Source organism: Gopherus evgoodei, chromosome 1, assembly GCF_007399415.2.
Source record: "Gopherus evgoodei ecotype Sinaloan lineage chromosome 1, rGopEvg1_v1.p, whole genome shotgun sequence".
In the NCBI taxonomy this organism is placed as follows: Eukaryota; Metazoa; Chordata; order Testudines; family Testudinidae; genus Gopherus; species Gopherus evgoodei.
Window position 1 is genome coordinate 160660988 of NC_044322.1, and position 19709 is coordinate 160680696.

The following is a 19709-nucleotide window of genomic DNA, read 5'->3' on the forward strand; positions in this document are numbered from 1 at the left end:
GTGTTCCCAGCCCCAGTGCTGGGCAGGTGGCGTGGTCCCAGTGCCCCCAGCCCTGGAGTGCCAGGTGGCCTGAGCACTGGCCCGAGCCACTCCAAGTTCCAGGTGCCGACTGCAATAGTCCCAGGTGTGGGGAAGAGCGGGAAGCCAGAGGGGATCTGGGGTGGCGTGTGGGTGGGGCCATACCGGGTTGTTTGGAGAGTCTTAGCCTTCCCTGGCCTGTGATACCCACCACCCATGGAATAGGGCTAGCCATAGATACAAGCAAAGCAGGTTGTCATTTGGATCTCTGCATATAGTTCAAGTTCAGTCACGGATGAACTGGCATATTTTACCCTCTGGCAATTGACCAAAGTCATGCCCATATTAATCATTCCAGAAAAAGTCACCAAGGCTGATAACTTTCATCTTTTCTGCCTGCCTGAGCCCTCACAAATTGTCAGGTTGGTCTTGCTTATTGGTAGAAAAGTATATCCTATATATTATAATACCACAGGATGGGAACAGTACAGTTATGGAAGAGTGAACCCAATTCTATTTCAAATTGGAGGATTATCAACAAAATAGCTAAGTATATACCACTACTTTTATACCAGGTACTTTTACTTTTTATATTTCATGAGCCACACAGAAGCCAATTTAAATTTCAGATTGCAGACTGAGTTTGCCGTTAGAAATAGAATTTTAAATTTGAAAAAAATGTGGATTTCATCTGCAAACTGTTGAGATGCCAAAAATGCCAACTTTAAGAGTAACTCTTTAAAGTAAAACTGCACTCTAAATGTGGGAAAAACTCTTATCTGTTTCAATGGGGTTAGGATTTCAACTTATGTATTTTGTAGAGCCAGTCCAAAATACGGGAAAACCAGGCATGAAAAATGCTGTGAAAAATTTGTCCCCTTTTTGTTGGAAATTTTTAAAATGTGAAGTTTATTTTATCAGCTTTAGTATTTTTATTTTAGACAGACATACACCATTTCTGCAACTTTTTCAACAAAAGGCTCATCTCAACAATAGACTCTTATTCTTACACGGAGCTAGAACCAATGCTTTTGCCAATGACAAGCCCGATTATGTGATATGGTGAATGACAGGCTTAACATTGGCTGGTATGCTCTGTTACGGTGCATATGTATTTTTCTCTAGACAGCTGAACACAATGGTTTGAGAGAACTCCTGAACATGTTGCTTGGTTCTGCTAACTGACCGTCCATTGACCATACCAGATCTAATTGCAGAACACTCTCTGCTCTGACATGCGTATATAATGGATCAAGCATGGTGAGTGCCAGAAGGAGGAAAAGAATGGACTCCTCCCCTCAGCACAGAAACAAGAGTATAGTGCCCATACTTCCACCAGTCAAATGGGAGAAATGAAGGCACGTCCCATTCCTCCCCCAGCAGCAAGAGGAAAGACTAAGGAATATAGGCAGGCCTCTTGATATTTTAATCAGGAGTAAATGATTACAAATATTATATTGCCAGTATAGTTATATGCTACTTAAACAGCACAATGAGGTGGACATAGTTCCTGGGCAGTGCTGCGGATAAAGATTAATCTGTACTTTTTTTGTGTTTGTGCCATTTCCACTGGGATGGGGACAAAGAGAAAATAGTTTGCGCTGGCTAAACACTGGTTTACTTATCGTACAGCGTGTAGTGCACAGCTAAATGTTCTAGTTCCTGCTGATGGCTGTGTGACAAATAGAAGTTTAATTAAAGAGAGCGAATGCTGGCACCAGGAAGTACACCTTGTTCCGATAGCCTACACCGCAGAGGTTTGGAGAGAATGCCAATAGGTGAGTATTTTTAATCAGTGTTGGTTCATGTTTGGCAGAATAAAAGAACTCACATATAATCCTCTCCACCAGGAAAGAGCATGCATTAGCCTGCTACTCACTAGCTGTTGTAACACTAACCATCATGAAATCCTATTTTCCTCCCTATTAAAAGTAGTAAACCCAAGCACAAAAAGGTGGAAAACAAACAGCAGAGAAGCACAGGTGCATGCACCATGCAGCAGGTAGTGAAAATAAAACAAAGTCTTGAAAGAGACCTAGAAGCAAAAGCCACCCCTCCTTTATTCAGTACCTAGGGGCTATTAAGCAGTTGAAAATCACAACTATGCCATTACCGTCTACATCTTGATGTTGGTGTGATTTTATGCTGCTACAATGAGGGACCCATTTTTCTGGATCAAGACCAAAATTCTGTTGTTTTAAAGAGACAAGGTGGATGATGTAATATCTTTCATTGGACCAGCTTCTGTTGGTGAGAGAGACAAGCTTTTGATCTTGCACAGAGCTCTTCTTCAGGTCTGGGTAAGGTACTCAGAGTACAAGGGAACAGATGGTCAGAGTATAAGGAGTTAACATGTTGTAAGAGATCATTCAAGGTGAAGTGGGCAATTATCACCTTTCCAGTTGTAGGACATAGGAGGGCTAGTCTGTTGATTGTAGTAATTTGCTGTAAATCCCAAGCCTTTAAATCCATGATTTTTAGTGTCTAGCAAGGTTGTGAATTTAAGCTCTCAGCTCGTCTTCTGAAGGCGTGCAGGTTTCCTTCAAGGACGAGGACTGATAGGTCAGATATAGAGAGATGGTTTTGTGAAAGGTGTTTACCCACTGATGGTATGTTGTTTTTGTCTTTTACCGTTTTCCTGTGTGAGTTCATTTGAGAGCACAGCAATTGTCTGGTTTCGCCCAAATAGTTGTTGTTGGCGCATTTACAGCACTAGATGAGATGCACCACATACTGTGATATGCAGGTTTAGGACCCAGGGATGCTGAAAGGTGTTTTGTCGGGGTTGTTGATCATTGTAGCAGTAGAGATATGCTGCAGGTTTTGCATCTGTTGTTGTGGCAGGATGTGGTAGCGCTTTGAGTTGCTGTGTTCTGATCTGTGGGGAGCTTACTTTTGATTATGAGCTTGGTGAAGTTTGTTATGTGAAGGCCAGAAGAGGGAGTTCAGGAAAGATTTCTTTCAGGATGTGCTCCCCATCGAGTATGGGTTATAATTGTTTAATATCTCATATGTATTCCAGTGTTAGATGGTAGATGACAACTAGGGGAGTGCAGTCAGAGGGATTTTTTTCCTGAATTGAAGAATGTTCTCTTGGGGTATTTGGGTGGCCCATGCCATGATGCAATCTACTTCTCTGTCAGAGTGGCCTTGTTTGGTGAAGGAGGTCTTAAGTGTGTTAAGGTGCGTACCCCAGACTTTCTCCTCAGTGCATTGTCTGTAGTATCTGACTGCCTGGTTGTAGATAAATGTCTTGGTGTGTTACTTTATCTGTGAAGGTAAGTGTGGTGATTCCTTGGTTTCTTATATACAGTTGTCTGTAGGGTTCCATTGATGAAGCTGATCATGGTTTCCAGGAAATTGATGCTGGTGTGGGAGTATTCTAGGGGGAGTTTGATGGATGGGCAGTGGTTATTAAGAAGCTGTGGTGGAAATTTATGAGGAAGTTTAGGCCATCTGTCACAAGGATGAAAATATCATCGATGTATCTCAGGTATATCATTGATATATCATTGCATTTAAGGCAGTGTGCAATTTCACTAAAGCATGTTAAGGAATTTCAAGAGTCCTCTCTTAAAATTCTTTTTGCAGTACCAGGAACTTGATCTCACGCTTTAAATATGTTAACTCCACTTATCTCAAAATTGAATTTAATTCAATACATTGTTGCTACGTTAACTTTGGCTTGTTTAGTTTTGTACTCTTTTGTGCAAAGCTGTAATTGTTTGATACTCATATATGACTTCCTTATCATTTGTCTGGATTTATCTTATGGTGTATGTCACTATTTTGGCTGCAACAAGTCACTAATGATTTACAGTTTTCTGACTTAAGCTACATAGTTTATCATGGAATTAAAACAATGTCTGATTCTTGATAAATCAACTGTTGTAACTGACGTAGACAAAGGACATAAAAGCTTGAATGATAACAGTATATACTAAAACACAAAACTACTTTGCACTTCAGTAGCATATTCCATTTAAGAATCTCTGAACTCTTTACAAATATTAAAATGAATACTTTGTCTCCGAGGGTGGTAATATTTTGGACTAATTTCGGTTGTTGGGTTGTGTGTAGGTGCTGGGTGTGTTGGTGACCTGTGATATACACGAGGTCAGAATATGGATCTGGTGGTCCCTGCTAGCATAATAATCTATGATTCTATAAATTAAGTGTCACAATAACTCTGTAGGCAGGTATTATTAACCCCCATTTATAAGTGGGAGACTGATGCACAGAGAAGAGAGTTGCTCCAAATCATGCAGCAAGTCTTTAACAGAACTGAGGGGAAAAAACACTGCTTCCTGTCATGTTTTAGCAGAAGACCATGCTTTTCTGCCATAAATCATCTCTGCTTATCACATGCAGGTGCTCAGTAAAATAATACAGCAATTAAAAAGTCTGTCACTGACCATACTTTGGACAACACTTGATGAAAAAGTGATCCAGAAGGGCAATTGGTCCACAGATCTTTCTTTAGTAGAGAAATCATCAATGGAATTCCAAGATTCCATTATTTCTGGATTGGCATATGATCTTTTTACAAGTTCTAAATATCTACCTACACAAGCTTCAAGCATCTAGAATGATAGTTTGATTCCATTGAAATCAGTCAGAGTGTTGCTACTGACTATGCTGGGCCAGAACTTCACTCCTAGTTTTCACTTGTCAGAAATTATCCTTATTCAGGAGCTGGTAGTTTTCATTTTATTGATTTTACTTTTATTTATCTTTTCGGAATATTTGTCTGAGTATGTATCACTGTTGCCAGTGAATTTGCTCCCATAGTAATTAATTAGAACTGACAATATTGCTGTTTTGAGATTAATTCAATTTAAATTCCAATTGCTTTCTTTTATTTAAAACACATTTTAAAAATTCACTTTTCAAATAACATTCAAATGTGCACTGACTCTGCATCGGAGGTCAGATTTACTGGCGCATTCCAGTTGTATCAAGCCACTCTGACACAAAAGTAGCCATAATTGTTCAATTATGCTGGATTTATGGCTGCTTTGCCTTACTGGACTAGCACAGAGAAGCCAGAGCATATCAGTGAAAATGGCCCCAAGTATTTATAAATGTATATGATACATACAAGTTGTTCAATGTTTGTTTTTCTTTATAATAAACACCAATATTTTGATTAAGGTTGCAGGCTTTGTTCTGTTCTCAGTTACAACAATGAACACTGAATGTACACTGAGTTTCAATGGTGTAAACCAAGGACATTGTTTGAAATTTTTTCAGTCTCGTTTTTCTAGTTTTAGATAATGGATAAGCTGCTCACCGAGGCAATCTTAATGGTATGTACATAGAGAAAAGGAAAGGTGGCTTATGACGACTCCTGACAGAATTTTTTGTCCAGGGCAGGGTGAGAGGAGTTTCACCCTCACCCCCTGTGATATTCTTTGCCTCTGAAAATTGAAAGCCTCTAAGTTCTCCATCCTACTCTTTTGTATAGCTGTGGGCTTTACTTTTGAGAATGCCCTTTGGTTTAGTTCTATTCGAGCACTTAGGGAAAAGCTATGGCAAAAAGGTGGGTCTTGTGGCATGACCTGAAAATGGCAAGGTTAGATTCTTCCTGATTTTCTTTGAAGCGGTACCTGGGAGCCTAGGGCCTACTATTGAGAAGTCTTTACTTCAGGCTATCTTGAGGGTATGGCTACACTTACAGTTGTACACCGCTGGGAGTTACAGCTGTCTTTGTACAGCTGTGTAGGGAAAGCGCTGCAGTGTGGCCACACTGACAGCTACCAGCGCTGCAGTGTGGCCACATTTTCAGCATTTGCAGCGCTGTTGGGAGTGGTGCATTGTGGGCAGCTATCCCACAGAGCACCTCATCCCATTTTGGCGCTGTGGGTTGTGGGAAGGGGACAGAAGGGTGTGGGTCATTCCGCTTCCTCTCCCAATGCCCCGTGGTGCATCGCTACACATCCCAGCAGTTTGGCACCATTGTGAGTCTGCAGCGCGATTTCTGTTAGAAATGGAGCCCAAGCTGCTGAGGACTTTGCTGATGAATGTCGCCAGCACATCACATTTGGCAGTTGAGCTATTCCTTCAGCTCCAAAGTGACAGTGAGGAGTCCGACGATGATATCGATTCGCCTGACGCGTGTGACAATAAATTGCTTGTGGCAGTAATGGACATGCTCAGCACCGTGGAACGCCGCCTTTGGGCTCGGGAAACAAGCACTGAGTGGTGGGATCACATCGTCCTGCAAGTCTGGGATGACGAGCAGTGGCTGCAGAAGTTTCGGATGAGAAAAGCCACTTTCATGGGACTGTGTGCTGAACTTGCCCCCACCCTGCGGTGCAAGGACACGAGATTGAGAGCTGCCCTGTCAGTGGAGAAGCGGTGGCTATTGCAATCTGGAAGATGGCAACTCCAGACAGCTACTGATCGGTCGCGAACCAGTTTGGAGTGGGAAAGTCGACCGTTGGAATAGTGTTGATGCAAGTTTGCACAGCCATTAATCGCATCCTGCTAAGAAGAACCGTGACTCTGGGGAACGTGCAGGACATTCTGGATGGCTTTGCAAATGGGTTTCCCTAACTGTGGAGGGGCGATAGATGGGACGCATATTCCTATTCTGGCACCACCCCACCTGGCATCCGAGTACATTAATTGGAAGGGGTATTTCTCTGTGGTTCTCCAAGTGCTTGTGGATCACCGTGGGTGTTTCATTGACATTTACACAGGATGGCCTGGAAAGGTGCATGATGCACGCAACTTTCGGAACAGTGGCCTGTTCAGGAAGCTGCAGGCAGGGACTTTTTTTCCCAGACCGCAAGATCACAGTAGGGGACATCGAAATGCCCATTGTGATCCTTGGAGACCCTGCTTACCCCTTAATGCCATGGCTCATGAAACCGTATACAGGGAAGCTTGACAGGAGCAAGGACCGGTTCAACTACAGGCTGAGCCGGTGCAGAATGACTGTGGAGTGTACTTTTGGCCGTTTAAAAGGGCGCTGGAGATGTCTTTATGGGAAGCTAGACTTGGGGGAAAGCAGCATCCCTGCGGTTATATCCGCGTGCTGTACCCTCCATAATATTTGTGAAGGGAAGGGTGAAACATTCAGTGAGGAATGGACCTCCGAGGTTCAACACCTGGAGGCTGAATTTGCACAGCCAGAGAGCAGGGCTACTAGAGAGGCCCAGCACAGGGCTACAAGGATTAGGGATGCCTTAAGGGAGCAATTTGAGGCTGAAAGCCAACAGTAATGTTTGGTGCCTTGCACGGGAGTGAAGTGCAGTGGTTACAATGATTTGCAGTGCCTGTTTTTCCCTTGGGGTACAGTATGTTTCACTTTCTGCAATAATAAAAACTGTTTTAAAAGTCAAGAAATCATTTATTCAAACTACAGTACATAAAAGGACAGGGGGGTAGCGTGCTGAACTGTACAGTCGGAGGTTTGAATATGTCCTGCCTCGAGTGCTGTGCAATGCCTGCTGCACTTCAGGATTAACATGCTGCATGGTGATGGTGGTTGAGTGCATATGGTAAGGGTCGTAGTTCTCAGGGCTGGTAGGTGAACGTACAGGTGTTGGGGGCAGCTGGTGGTGGTAAGAACCAGGATGCTGGAGAAGGGGGTTTTGAGCAAACAGTGGGGCACAAGGGAGAGAGCTTTGGGATGGGGAGGGTTAGCACGGTAGTGATCTGCCTGCATGGCTACGAGTGACTGCATACAGTCTGTTTGGCGCGCCAGGAGGCTTATCAGCTGCTTTGTGCTTTTCTTGGTAGCCAATTCCTTTCTCCTGCTTTGTGTTTCCCTCCACTCACGCATTTTCTCTCTCCAGTCCTGCAGCCTCTTATTCTCTCTGGCATACTGATTCATAACTGCTTTCACCAAATCTTCTTTGCTTTTTCTTGGTTTCCTCCTCAAGTTCTGTAGTCTTTCAGCAGGCTGTGATAGGGCTGGAGGATTCAAGGACACTTAAAAAAAACAGAAATAGAAACATTTATTACAGAGGCTGCATTGTTTATAATCACAGTGAAGGAGTTTGTAGACTATTTGTAGCATCATTTATACATAGCAAACAGCACAGAGAGGCCACAGCAGCGAAGACATGGTGAGTAATGGGGAATGAGTGATTAATGAAGCCATGTTGCTGCCACGGCTCACTTGGGAAGGGGAGCTGCTTGAGTCAGGGCTCACTGGTGTTTCTGTGCATTGGGGAAAGCAGAGAGCAGCTAGTGGGAAAGTGCACTGAACTCCACCCCCACATTTGCCACAGCAGTTACTCCTGGGAGCCATGTTGCTGCCACGGCTCACCTGGGAAGGGGAGCTGCTTGAGTCAGGGCTCACTGGGGTTTCTGTGCATTGGGGAAAGCAGAGAGCAGCTGGGGGGAACCTGCACTGAACACTATCCCTACATTTTCCACAGGATTTTATCCTGCCAGATATCTTGCTGCTGCGGGTTACCTGGAAAGAGCGGGAGGGTCTTCTACAGGAATGTGGATTCCGCTCTGGTCCCTATGCAGCTTGCCTGTGTGCAGCAATGATCCCCCCCCACCCCTCACGGCACAGTGGCATGGACGCATTAGCCTGACTGGGACAAGGACCACAGTGGCTCTCCCTATAAACTTGCGCAAGCGCATTGCCCATCCTCTGGCTGAAACTTTTGAAGAGATTACCGAGGCCGATTACAGAGATGTGATAGACCACATCAATGGGCTATTCCACATCTAGGCATGCATGCAGGCAGCCATAACCCCGACCTTCCTTTCCCAAAACAGTTCCATCCTAAAAATAAAATCTGCTTACCAGGAACCCACTCCTCTGCTTCTTTTTCACCAACAAGTTCCAGCTGCTGCAACTGGCTAGCCTCCTCCTGGCTTGAGAAGAGCTCCTGGCTGCATGCCTCCTGGGACTCCAGGGTGTCTCCTACCACCTCAGTAGCCTCACTCTCGGTTTCCTCTACATCCTCCTCCTCCTCTCCCTGCTCTGAACTGTCCATCGTGGTCCTTGGATTGGCAGTGGGGTCACCTCCAAGCATTGCATCCAGCTCCTTGTAAAAATGGCAGGTCGTGGGGGCAGCACCTGAGCAGCGGTTTCCCTCACGGGCTTTGCAATAGGCACTCCACAGCTCCTTTACTTTAACCTTGCACTGCACCGCATCCCGTTCATGGCCCCTTTCCAGCATGGACTTTGATATCTGCCCATAGGTATCATAATTTCTACGGCTGGAGCGCAGCTGTGACTGCACAGCTTCCTTCCCCCAAACACTGATGAGGTCCTGCAGCTTGCAAGTGTTCCATGCTGGGGCTCGTTTGGGGCATGGAGGCATGATCAGTGATTGATTGATTGATTGATTGCACTCCACACCTGGCTGAGCAAACAGGAAGGGGATTTTTAAAATTCCTGGGGCATTTAAAGGGCGGGTCACCTCAGCCCAGGGCAGTGGAGTGCGAAACGATGAGCAGAGTGGCTGAAAAGGTATGCTGGGATACCTCCTAATACCCTGGAGGCCAATAAAAGCTCTTTTGCTGGCCACACTTGATGAGCAGCACTGCATCACCAGCGCTGGAATCGTTACACCCCAAGCAGACCAGGTGTACAGCCAGCGCTGCAGCCAGGGAGTTGCAGCGCTGGCTGTGCTTTGCAAGTGTGGACACAGAGTAAGTTGCAGCGCTGTAGCCCCATCACCAGCGCTGCAACTCTCAAGTGTAGCCAAGCCCTGAGTCTTAACCTAGACTGTTAAACATGTGTGCAAAATTCAGCAATGAGGTAAAGAGTGGAGTAAGTTACAAGTTGATTAGCAAATGAAGTAGGTATTAAGATAATGTAACTTGTATTGCTTTGATGATCAATGGACATGCAAAATGAACGTAAGGGGCATGCTAAGAGTATGTCACAAAAAAGGCATGAAACAGAAGAGTGTAAAGACATATAGTAAGATGATAGCCTATACTGGCATCTCTGAAAAATCAGTCCACTTGTTTGTATGCCTAAATATGAATTTAAGACCTAATATTTGGTATACATGTTTGAAAATATTGGCCTGTATATTTGTAAATAATGGAGACTAAATGGGATGCTGATAATTTAGATTTCACCTGTATAAATGAGAGGGAAAATCTGGGATAGTTACTGTTGCTATGGGTCATGTATGGTCACCACTTTTCACTCAGGATAAATGTGAAGAAACCATTGTAATCAGGTGGTGGAAACAGCTAGCAGTAGCATTCCAAAACACGTCATGTGACCCAAGGGGTTTGGTCTGTTGTGAGGGCACAAGGAGAGACAAACAGAACACACACAGAGAGAGAATGCCAACCGGACATGGCCTGGAAGCACAGAAATGGAACTGTGAGATAAAGCGAAGATAAAAAGCTTTTTGGGTATATAGTGTTGGCTGGAAAGGCTGCCTTGGACAGCAAACAAAGGAACTGGTTCCTTCTTTTTGGTTCTTCTTGCATTTGGGAAAACAGGATTTTGTACATTTCTTGTAAATAAACAAGATTTCATCAGAGGTACCAGCCTTCAGCCTCAATTTCTCATCCCATCTGGAACAGCCCTCAGGGTCTTGAACTGTGACCAGCTGTTTGGGTCAAAAGGGATAGCAACATATTCTTCGATTGGATACATTCCCTCGATTCTAGATATCTGACAAATTGATTGTTACTAGGAATGTTACATTTTTCTTGAAAAACTCTGAGAGCATATGTCCACATCTGACATGCACTCACTGGCCCAGATCCTCAAGTGATGTAAATCAATGGAGCTCTACTAATTTCACTCCAGCTGAGGATCTGGTTCATTACTTGTTCATTCATAAAGCAACATGGACACCAGTTAAAATGTTTAAAGCTGTTTGGTCAAAAATATGTCGTTCCTGGACAGGTCAGACAACACAGGGCATTCTTGCTTTTATGCTGCCCCTTCACCTGTTTGTTCTGCCCCCTAAGGTGGTTGTACTACTATGGAAACACCTGTACAGATGCACAATACATATTTACACACATACACAGATATAAACATAAGGGTTTACACCACCAACTACAACAATCTGTAGTTGTCAAGTAAATTGTCTGGGCAAGCCTAGACTGAGAACTAACCCTTCTTTCTATGTTCAAAAGAAATACTCTTAGGTACAGTTATTAGAATACACCTACCCATTTCCAAATTTTTCTTTGGGGCAATTATTAGAATACACCTGGTGATTTCCAAATTTCTCTTTTTTTAAAAATACTGTGATTAAACTTATAACCGGACACAATGACAATGTAAAATTTTGAAGAAAAGCAGGGTAAACAAAAATTGACTTTCTAAGCATAGAAAAAAAATTTTTTTTTTAAATACAAACTATCAGGCCTTCTTTATACATCATAAAGAAACTAAAATGGAAAAAAGCCCATTTTACTGGTCACTTCTAATATGTGTCATTTTGCTGTGCAGTTTCTTTGGGAGAAGAAAAAGAACAAGAAGATAATGGCAATATGCAAAATGTCATCAAGAGCAGCCATCCCACTCCAAATCCATAGGCTGCCTGTGCAGAGCCATCCATAGTGTTGGGGGAAAGGGAACATGTCACAGAACTAGGATTCTAGAGGAATCAGAAAGGGGGAGGGAAAGACATTTTGGCTGTAGGTATAGACCGATCATATATATTCTTTAAGGTGAAATTTAAGGCCCAAATCCTCTAACTGGATCCACATTGGCAAACACCTGTGTGGATTCATATGGTCTCTATTTGGGATCTATATGGGTAAAAAGATGATTCTGAACCTAAGATTTCAAGATACACCTACACTCTTGTCACATTCAGACATGTTTTTATACTATTGGGGCAAAATAAATGTGCCCCTTTAAATAAGCAGGTGCTGCCAGTCCTAATTTTAGGATCCATCTTGCATTCTTTGTGCACCCAAAACAGCCAGCCATTTCAAGGAAAGTGGGAAACGTCCCTGTGTTAATTTTCTTTTGTGTGACAATGTGCTCGCTTCTACGTGCTGTAAATAACAGGAGGAGAAATCAGGCTTTTCAACTTGGAGGTCTGCGAAATTCCTCTCTCACTAGATAAGGTGTTGCTATTGACTTAACAGCAAGGAGAGATGTCCAGACTTAAAAGAACAATTCATACATCTCACATAATAAAAAGCGAAGCACTAGTGTCTTATTAGTAATATAATGTAAAGTGTCTTATTAGTAATGTAACTTATTTCTGGAAGTTGATTTAAGTCATAGTTTTCAAGACCGATAGCACCCAGGTCTAACAGAGGCCATTTTGCACTCTGATTCAAAAGGGTTTAGCACACGTTTTCCCAGTTGCTAACCCAATGACCTATTTGCGAAATTCCTGGAAGGGCTGTAAAAGCAGCAAAGAATCCTGTGGCACCTTATAGACTAACAGACGTTTTGGAGCATGAGCTTTCGTGGGTGAATACCCACTTCCTCAGATGCATGTAATGGAAATATCCAGGGCAGGTATATATATGTGTGCTAGCAAGCAAGCTAGAGATAACGAGGTCAGTTCAATCAGGGGGGATGAGGCCCTGTTCTAGCAGTTGAGGTGTGAAAACCAAGAGAGGAGAAACTGGTTCTGTAATTGGCAAGCCATTCACAGCTGGGAAGTCAAACTAAGGCCCTGGAGCTGCGGGAGGTGGCAAATAGCATGTTGCAATGCACTTAACATATGCTAATACAAATTACAGAATAATGTATAGAGGAACTAGAGACCAATACATTTCCTGGGGCAGGTAAACTACTGAACTTTAGAAGGAAGACAGCTAAAAAAGGAGCAAGCTTCCTTCATATCCTCCTTAGGTGTGAGGCGAGCCCATTAACGCTCACTCTTCGTCCTTTCCAAATGCAAAAGGCAACCCCTTAAAAACAAAGGGCGGAGGAAGGTGAGGTGTCAAGTCTTTCCTGGGATGAGCGCGCTTTGCAAATCGCCAGAGGGAGGAAGAAGTAGCTGTACGTGGTTGCTCGCTAGGAGAGGACCTAAGTCACAGGACCACCTGCTGCACCCGGCAGGGTTCCTGGTGAAGCTGCTCCCAGCCGCTCCTTCAAGTGACCCCTCGCCTGCCTTCTCAGAGAGGAAACCCCGAGCTCCCACTCGCCTGCCGAGGGTTACCCCAGGCGCCGGGATGTAACTCGCCGGTGCAGTGCGGCTGTAACCAGAGCTGGGCTGCTCCAGAGGCTGAACCACAAACACCTGCGCAGCCCAGGGAAGGCGAGAAGGGAGCCGCACAGCCAGCCGGTGGCTCTCTGGGGTTCTTTAATCGCACCAAAATGCGCATTTAGCTTCAGCTGTCAGGGCGCCTCGCAGCGAGACCCTCCCCACCCCGGAGCAGCGGGGACGCATTACAACCCCCCGCCCTTTACACCCCCCGGCAGCAGCCCGGGCGCCCTGGGCGGGAGATCTGGCTGGGGCAGCCCGCGGGGAGCGGCGGGCTGGTTTCTTCGGCCCGGGGCTGAGCGGACTGGTGCCCGTCGCCCCTGGACTCCCTGTCTGCGGCCCCCACCCCGAGCGCGGTGCGTCACCCGAGCCTGGACTCCCTCCCGCGCTTGGGGGGCGGAGTGACTCCGCACCGCGCCGCACCTGCCCCTTTGCCAGCCGCTCCTCCCCGCCCGCGGCCGCCGCTCCGTGACTTTCCCGGTTCGGGGCAGGACAAGGGGCGCAGTCCCGGCTCCAGGGGAGCAGCAGCGGGGCGAACTCCACAGCCTGCGCGGCGGATCCCGCCCCACCGCGGCTCAGAGCACCGGGGGAGACGGTGAGTGGGTCGGGGTGGGCGTGTGGCGGGGGCTCCTTGACCCCCCCCCGCCGCGGGTAGTGTATGTCCTGGGCAGGGATTTGGCAGCTCTCTTTGGAAACTCGCTTTCAACTTATTGGCTGGCTCGAAGGCAGCGCCTCGGGTGGCCCCGGCGGCTTTTGCCAGTGGCGAGATCCCGGCCTTGGAGTTGCATGCTGGCTCCGGGCGGTCGTGGCTGGAGCAGGTTCGTCCCTGGGCTGTGGTGGCGGGCAGGAAATCAGCACGGACTGTAGTTAGTGGGTGGTTAGAGATCGCTGAAAAATAGCCCTGTCCATATGCAGGGTGTTGGGTGGCCATTCAGGAGTTTATGTGGAGCAGCAAATGTTGCTTTTCCAAAGGGATCTTTTGATGCCCCTTCTAGACCCCCTTATATGGCAGCTGGTGCTTCATAAATAACCCATCCTTCATGCTAGGCAGGTGGCTCAAAAAGAGGTGTAATTAGACGAGAATGGGATGGCTTTTGTTTCTAGGATCACAAAGGAAATGAGAGAGTTGTTACCTGCCTTGTCTTAACTGTTTGAAATTTGGCAGCTTTAGGCTGAATATTCTCGGGGAATAAAGATCTTATGTGAACATAGAACTGGGTGCTAGGATCTCCTGAATTTTGCAACAAACTTGCTACCTGCTATTGGGCGATTCATGTAGCTGCTCCACGCCTCAGTTTCCACATCAGTAAAATGGGGATAAGGGATATTTTCCTTATGAGGGTGTGGTGAGGCTTTACTTGGCAAACCACTTTGAGGTCCTTGGATGGAAAGCGTGATGTGCAAAACAGTAACGTGCATCCTAATCACTGTATGTAATAGTAGTGTCATTGGTAGATATGGTGTCTTAAAGGCAAAAAAACACTTCCTTATTGTAATCATTTCAGAGGAACATCTAATTTATGAAATTGTGCAAATAGTCTTTACACATGTGAGTAGCTCATTGGTTTCAGTGGGGCTACTAACAAGTGTGACTCAAATGAGTAAGGATTGAAGCATTAGGTCCTAAATTGCTTAGCCACCCACCACTGTATTCCCTTGCCCACCACACACATCTCTTGGGTACCACGGTGGTTGGTGAGCACAATACACAACCCTGGATAAATACATTTTTTCCATCCTCTGTCCCACAGTAGGTAAGAAGAATGGGAAAGCAAATACTGTGTGCATGGAATAATAGAGTACTTTGGTATCCCTGGAAAAAAAGGCCGTGAGTGCTCTGCAAACACCAAATTAGAGCTCCTAATAACTCCTGAGTAAATATTATCTACCTTTCACAGTTGTGGGGGAGGGGAACTGAGGCACTGAGAGATTGAGCAATTTGTCCAAGGTCACGCTGAGTGGCTGTCAGAGGTGAGACTAGCTCAGAATTCTTTACTAGTCCTGTACTCTTATCATTCAATATAAAAATATGTTTATACTGCTATATTCTTACAAAAGACCTCATTTCTGGGGACACATTTCCTGCATTTTCAACTAAATTCATATAAAGTAACTTTTCCCACCTGCAAACTATCTCTTCTCTCCTCCCCTGCTCAGCCCAATTTAAAAATGGATTCTAGAGGTGAAATTTTTGACCCCTTTGAAGTCAATAGCAGAACTTTCATTGACCTCAGTAGGGCCTGGATTCACCTCAGGGTTTTTCAGCAGTAGACCAAAAAGAGACAAGTATATTTCGACTTATAGGGGGTCACAACTGAATGATGACAGGTAGCCGTGTTAGACTGTATCAGCAAAAACAACGAGGAGTCCTTGTGGCACCTTGGAGGCTAACAAATTTATTTGGGCATAAGCATTCGTGGACTAGAACCACTTCATCAGATGCATGAAGTGAAAAATACAGGAGCAGGTATAAATACATGAAAGAATGGGGGTTGCTTTACCAAGTGTGAGGTCAGTCTAATGAGATAAATAAATTAACAGCAGGATACCAAAGGAGGAAAAACAACTTTTCAAGTGGTAAGAGAGTGGCTTATTACAGACAGGTAACAAGAAGGTGTGAGTAACAGTAGGGAGAAATTAGTATTGGGGAAATTAAGTTTAGGTTTTGTAATGACCCAACCACTCCCAGTCTTTATTCAGGCCTAATCTGATGGTGTCTAGTTTGCAAATTAATTCCAGTTCTGCAGCTTCACGTTGGAGTCTGTTTTTGAAGTTTTTGTTGTTGTTGAAGAATTGCCACTTTTAGGTCTGTTATTGAGTGACCAGAGAGATTAAAGTGTTCACCTGCTGGTTTTTGAACGTTATGATTCCTGATGTCAGATTTTTGTCCATTTATTCTTTTGCATAGAGACTGTCTGGTCTGGCCAATGTACATGGCAGAGGGGCATTGCTGGTACATAATGGCGCATATGACATTGGTAGATGTGCAGGTGAATGAGCCCTGGATGGTGTGGCTGATGTGGTTAGGTCTTATGATGGTGTCACTTGAATAGATATCAAGTATCAGAGGGGGGTAGCCATGTTAGTCTGCATCTGTAAAAGCAGCAAAGAATCCTGTGGCACCTTATAGACTAAACAGACGTTTTGGAGCATGAGCTTTCGTGGGTGAATACCTACTTCGTCAGATGCATGTGGCCCCGGCGGCATGTGCATCTGACGAAGTGGGTATTCACCCACGAAAGCTCATGCTCCAAAACGTCTGTTTAGTCTATAAGGTGCCACAGGATTCTTTGCTACTTGAATAAATATGTGGACAGAGTTGGCACCATGGTTTGTAGCAGGGTTTGGCTGGTGTTTTTGTTGTGTGATGCGTAGTTGCTGGTGAGTATTTGCTTCAGGTTTGGAGGCTGTCTGTAGGCAAGGACTGACCTGTCTCCCAAGGTCTGTGAGAGTGAGGGATCGTCCTTCAGATTAGGTTGTAGATCCTTGATAATGCACTGGAGAGATTTTAGTTGGGGGCCATAGGTGATGGCTAGTGGTGTTCTGTTACTTTCTTTGTTGGGCCTGTCCTGTAGTAGGTGACTTCTGGGTACTCTTCTGGCTTTGTCCGTCTGTTTCTTCACTTCACTAGGTGGGTATTGCAGTTTTAAGAATGCTTGATAGAAATTCTGTAAGTGTTTCTCTATCTGAGATGTCGAGCAAATGTGATTGTATCTTAGAGCTTGACTGTAGACAATGCATCATGTGATGTGGTCTGGATGAAAGCTGGAGGCATATAGGTAAGTATAGGGATCAGTAGGTTTCCTGTATAGGGTGGTGTTTTCTGGAAGATCACCAAAGGATTGTAGTTTCCTCAGGAATAGGGTGACCAGATGTCCTGTGTCTGTATGTGTTTTTTTTTTTTTTTTTTTTTTTTTTTTTTTTTTTTTTAGGGACAGTCCTGATATTTGGGGCTTTTTCTTATATAGGCTCCTATTACTCCCCCCCCCCCACCTCCATCCCAATTTTTCACACTTGCTGTCTGGTCACCCTACTCAGGAAGTCAGTGGTGTCTCGAAGATAGCTGGGAGTGCTGGTAACATAAGACCTGAGGAGAGAATCTACATAGCCAGATAATCCTGCTGTCCGGGTCCCAGTGCCTGAGATGATGGAGTGTACAGGATTCCCAGGTTTATGGATTTGGGGTAGCAGGTAAAATACCCCTGGTCAGGTGTCTAGGGGTGTGTCAGTGTAGATTTGTTTCTGTGCTTCTTTAGGAAGTTTCTTGAGCAGATGATGTAGTTTCTTTTGGTAATCCTCAGGGGTCAAAGGATAATGGCCTGTAGAATGTGGTGTCAGAGAGTTGTCTAGCAGCCACTGATAAAAGGTGAGGAAGAATTTGTGGTACCCAGAACAGAATGGCTATAAAGTATAGTATATCATTTTAAAGACAAAGCTTTGGAATGGAATTGTACTATTGCTTACTGAGTGAGTTTGGGCAGGCCTCTTAATCTTTCTATGCCTCAGTTCTCCATCTGCAAAATAAGAATTATATTCTTTCTCCCATGCTTTGTCTGTCTTGTCTATTTAAATTTAAACTTTTTGGGGGAGGGACTCTCTTTTTTATGTATGTAGTGTCTAGCACAATGGGGTCAGGATCTCAGATGGGTCTATTGGAGTTACTGTACGACATAATAGTGTGGAGGTTTTATTATACTGCAATGTACCTTTCTAAGGCCATGTCTACACTCTAGTTATGTAAAAACTTATATTGTCCAAGGGTGTGAATATTCCACCCCCCTGAGCAACATAAATGACACCGGCAGAAGTGGCCGTGTGCACAGTGCTATGTCGGCAGGAGAGTTTCTCCAGCTGATGTAGCTACCGCCGCTCATTAGGGGTGGTTTAATTATGCTGACAGAAGAGCTCTCTCTCCCATTTGTATAGAAAGGCTATGTCTACGCTAGAGACCTTACAGTGGCACAGCTGTACCAATGCAGCAGTGCCACTGTATGATCTCTTGTGTAGCCAAAGTAACCATTCTTTGGTAACTTGGGAGTTTTTCTACCTGTAATGTTGTGTGTTTTGTTTAGCCATGACTATAAATCAGCACCATGATTTCGCATAGTTTACAGTTTAGTTTGTTTACTTTTTTATTTTATACTTCCTTCCTTGTCTTTTATACTTCCTCATCAAAGTGTTTGTTCTTATGTAGCTAGACCTATGAATAACTAGTCTGATTTATTTACTGCTGATTCTTATCTCAGAAACTGGGCAAACAACTAAGATTCAAGTTTCAGGACACAAGATTGCTAAAATGTATAGTGAGTACAAAGGTGGAGGACATATACTGTCGTCAGGAAGCTGTAAATATCTAGACTAAGGTGAGTGAGTTTGCTTAAATTAGGTTTCTGAAAATATTAGCACAGTGCTGGTTTCTAGACGTGTTGTGTTGCTGTAAAAGCTAACAGTGTCTTTCCTTTTAGCTTATATCTACGCTACCACTTACGTAGGTATAATTTACGTTTCCCAGTGGTTTGAAAAAGCCACCTTCGTGAGCGATGTAAGTCACATCGACCCAAGCACTGGTGTCAGGGGCGGCTCCAGGCCCCAGCACGCCAAGCGCATGCTTGGGGCGGCATGCCACAGGGGGCACTCTGCTGATCACCGGGAGGGCAGCAGGCAGGGCTCCGGTGGACCTCCCGCAGGCATGCCTGCGGAGGCTCCACTGGTCCCGCAGCTTTGATGGAGCCGCAGGACCAGCGGACCCTCCGCAGGCACGCCTGCGGGATGTCCACCGGAGCCGCAGGACCGGTGACCGGCAGAGCGCCCCCCTCTGCATGCTGCCATGCTTGGGGCGGCGAAATGTCTGGAGCCGCCCCTGGCTGGTGTCGACAGCACTATATACTGGTGAGAGAGCATCTCGCACAAACATAGCTACACCACTCATGGGGGCTGGAGTATGTTGGGTTAGTGTGGCTACATTAGAGATCTTACAGCTGCACTGCTCTAAACTCTCTAATCTAGTGTAGCTGTAGCCAATTACAGAGTCTCAGGAAGCTAATGTAATTAATAATAGCACTTTTTGTTTCCAAAGCTCTGTACAACTATGAAGTAATTCAGAATGCTGTGTGTGGTGTGTAAGCATTATTGTCGTTTTTCAGATGGGGAACCGGAGATAGAAAGAAATTACTTACTGTTGAGCTATGAGAAAGTCATTGGCAGATTAAAAGTCAGGATTTCCTGACCCCCAATTTCTTCCTCTAGAGACAATTTGCTTGTTTTAGTAATAGAGTAAAGGCTCCTAACTAGTGGGACTTTTGGGGACGTTATGTTGAGAGGTCTTTCTTACAGTGTGCAGTAAGCTCTCAAATACCATACAGTGATTTCAAGTATTTTAGGTCATTGATTACTGTTAGTTTGCTCCTACATTTAGTAGCTGCTTTATATTTGAACAATGAGGGGTCTTTTGTTTACTTTTAGTTTAGCTACAGATATGTTTCGGTTGTGACTGATTAGAACAAACAAACAGGAATTTGATGTCCTCTTTCCTTAAATATTTGTCTCAATTTCAAATTGAGG

General features: G+C 44.8%; 1 protein-coding gene across 5 annotated transcripts in view; it reads left to right on the forward strand.

Annotated features, from left to right (window-relative positions):
- Window positions 1-2545: 2545 nt before the first annotated feature.
- Window positions 2546-19709, forward strand: part of TMPRSS2 (transmembrane serine protease 2) — a 51279-nt gene continuing 34115 nt past the window's right edge. The window contains exon 1 of one of the 5 annotated variants that reach the window (XM_030577384.1): window positions 2546-2627. The gene's annotated coding sequence lies outside the window, so the exon portion shown is untranslated. Of the gene's footprint in view, window positions 2628-12759; window positions 12877-13488; window positions 13744-13864; window positions 13967-19709 lie in introns of those variants that run through there. The other 4 variants (XM_030577374.1, XM_030577394.1, XM_030577355.1 and 1 more) reach the window with 4 other exon arrangements.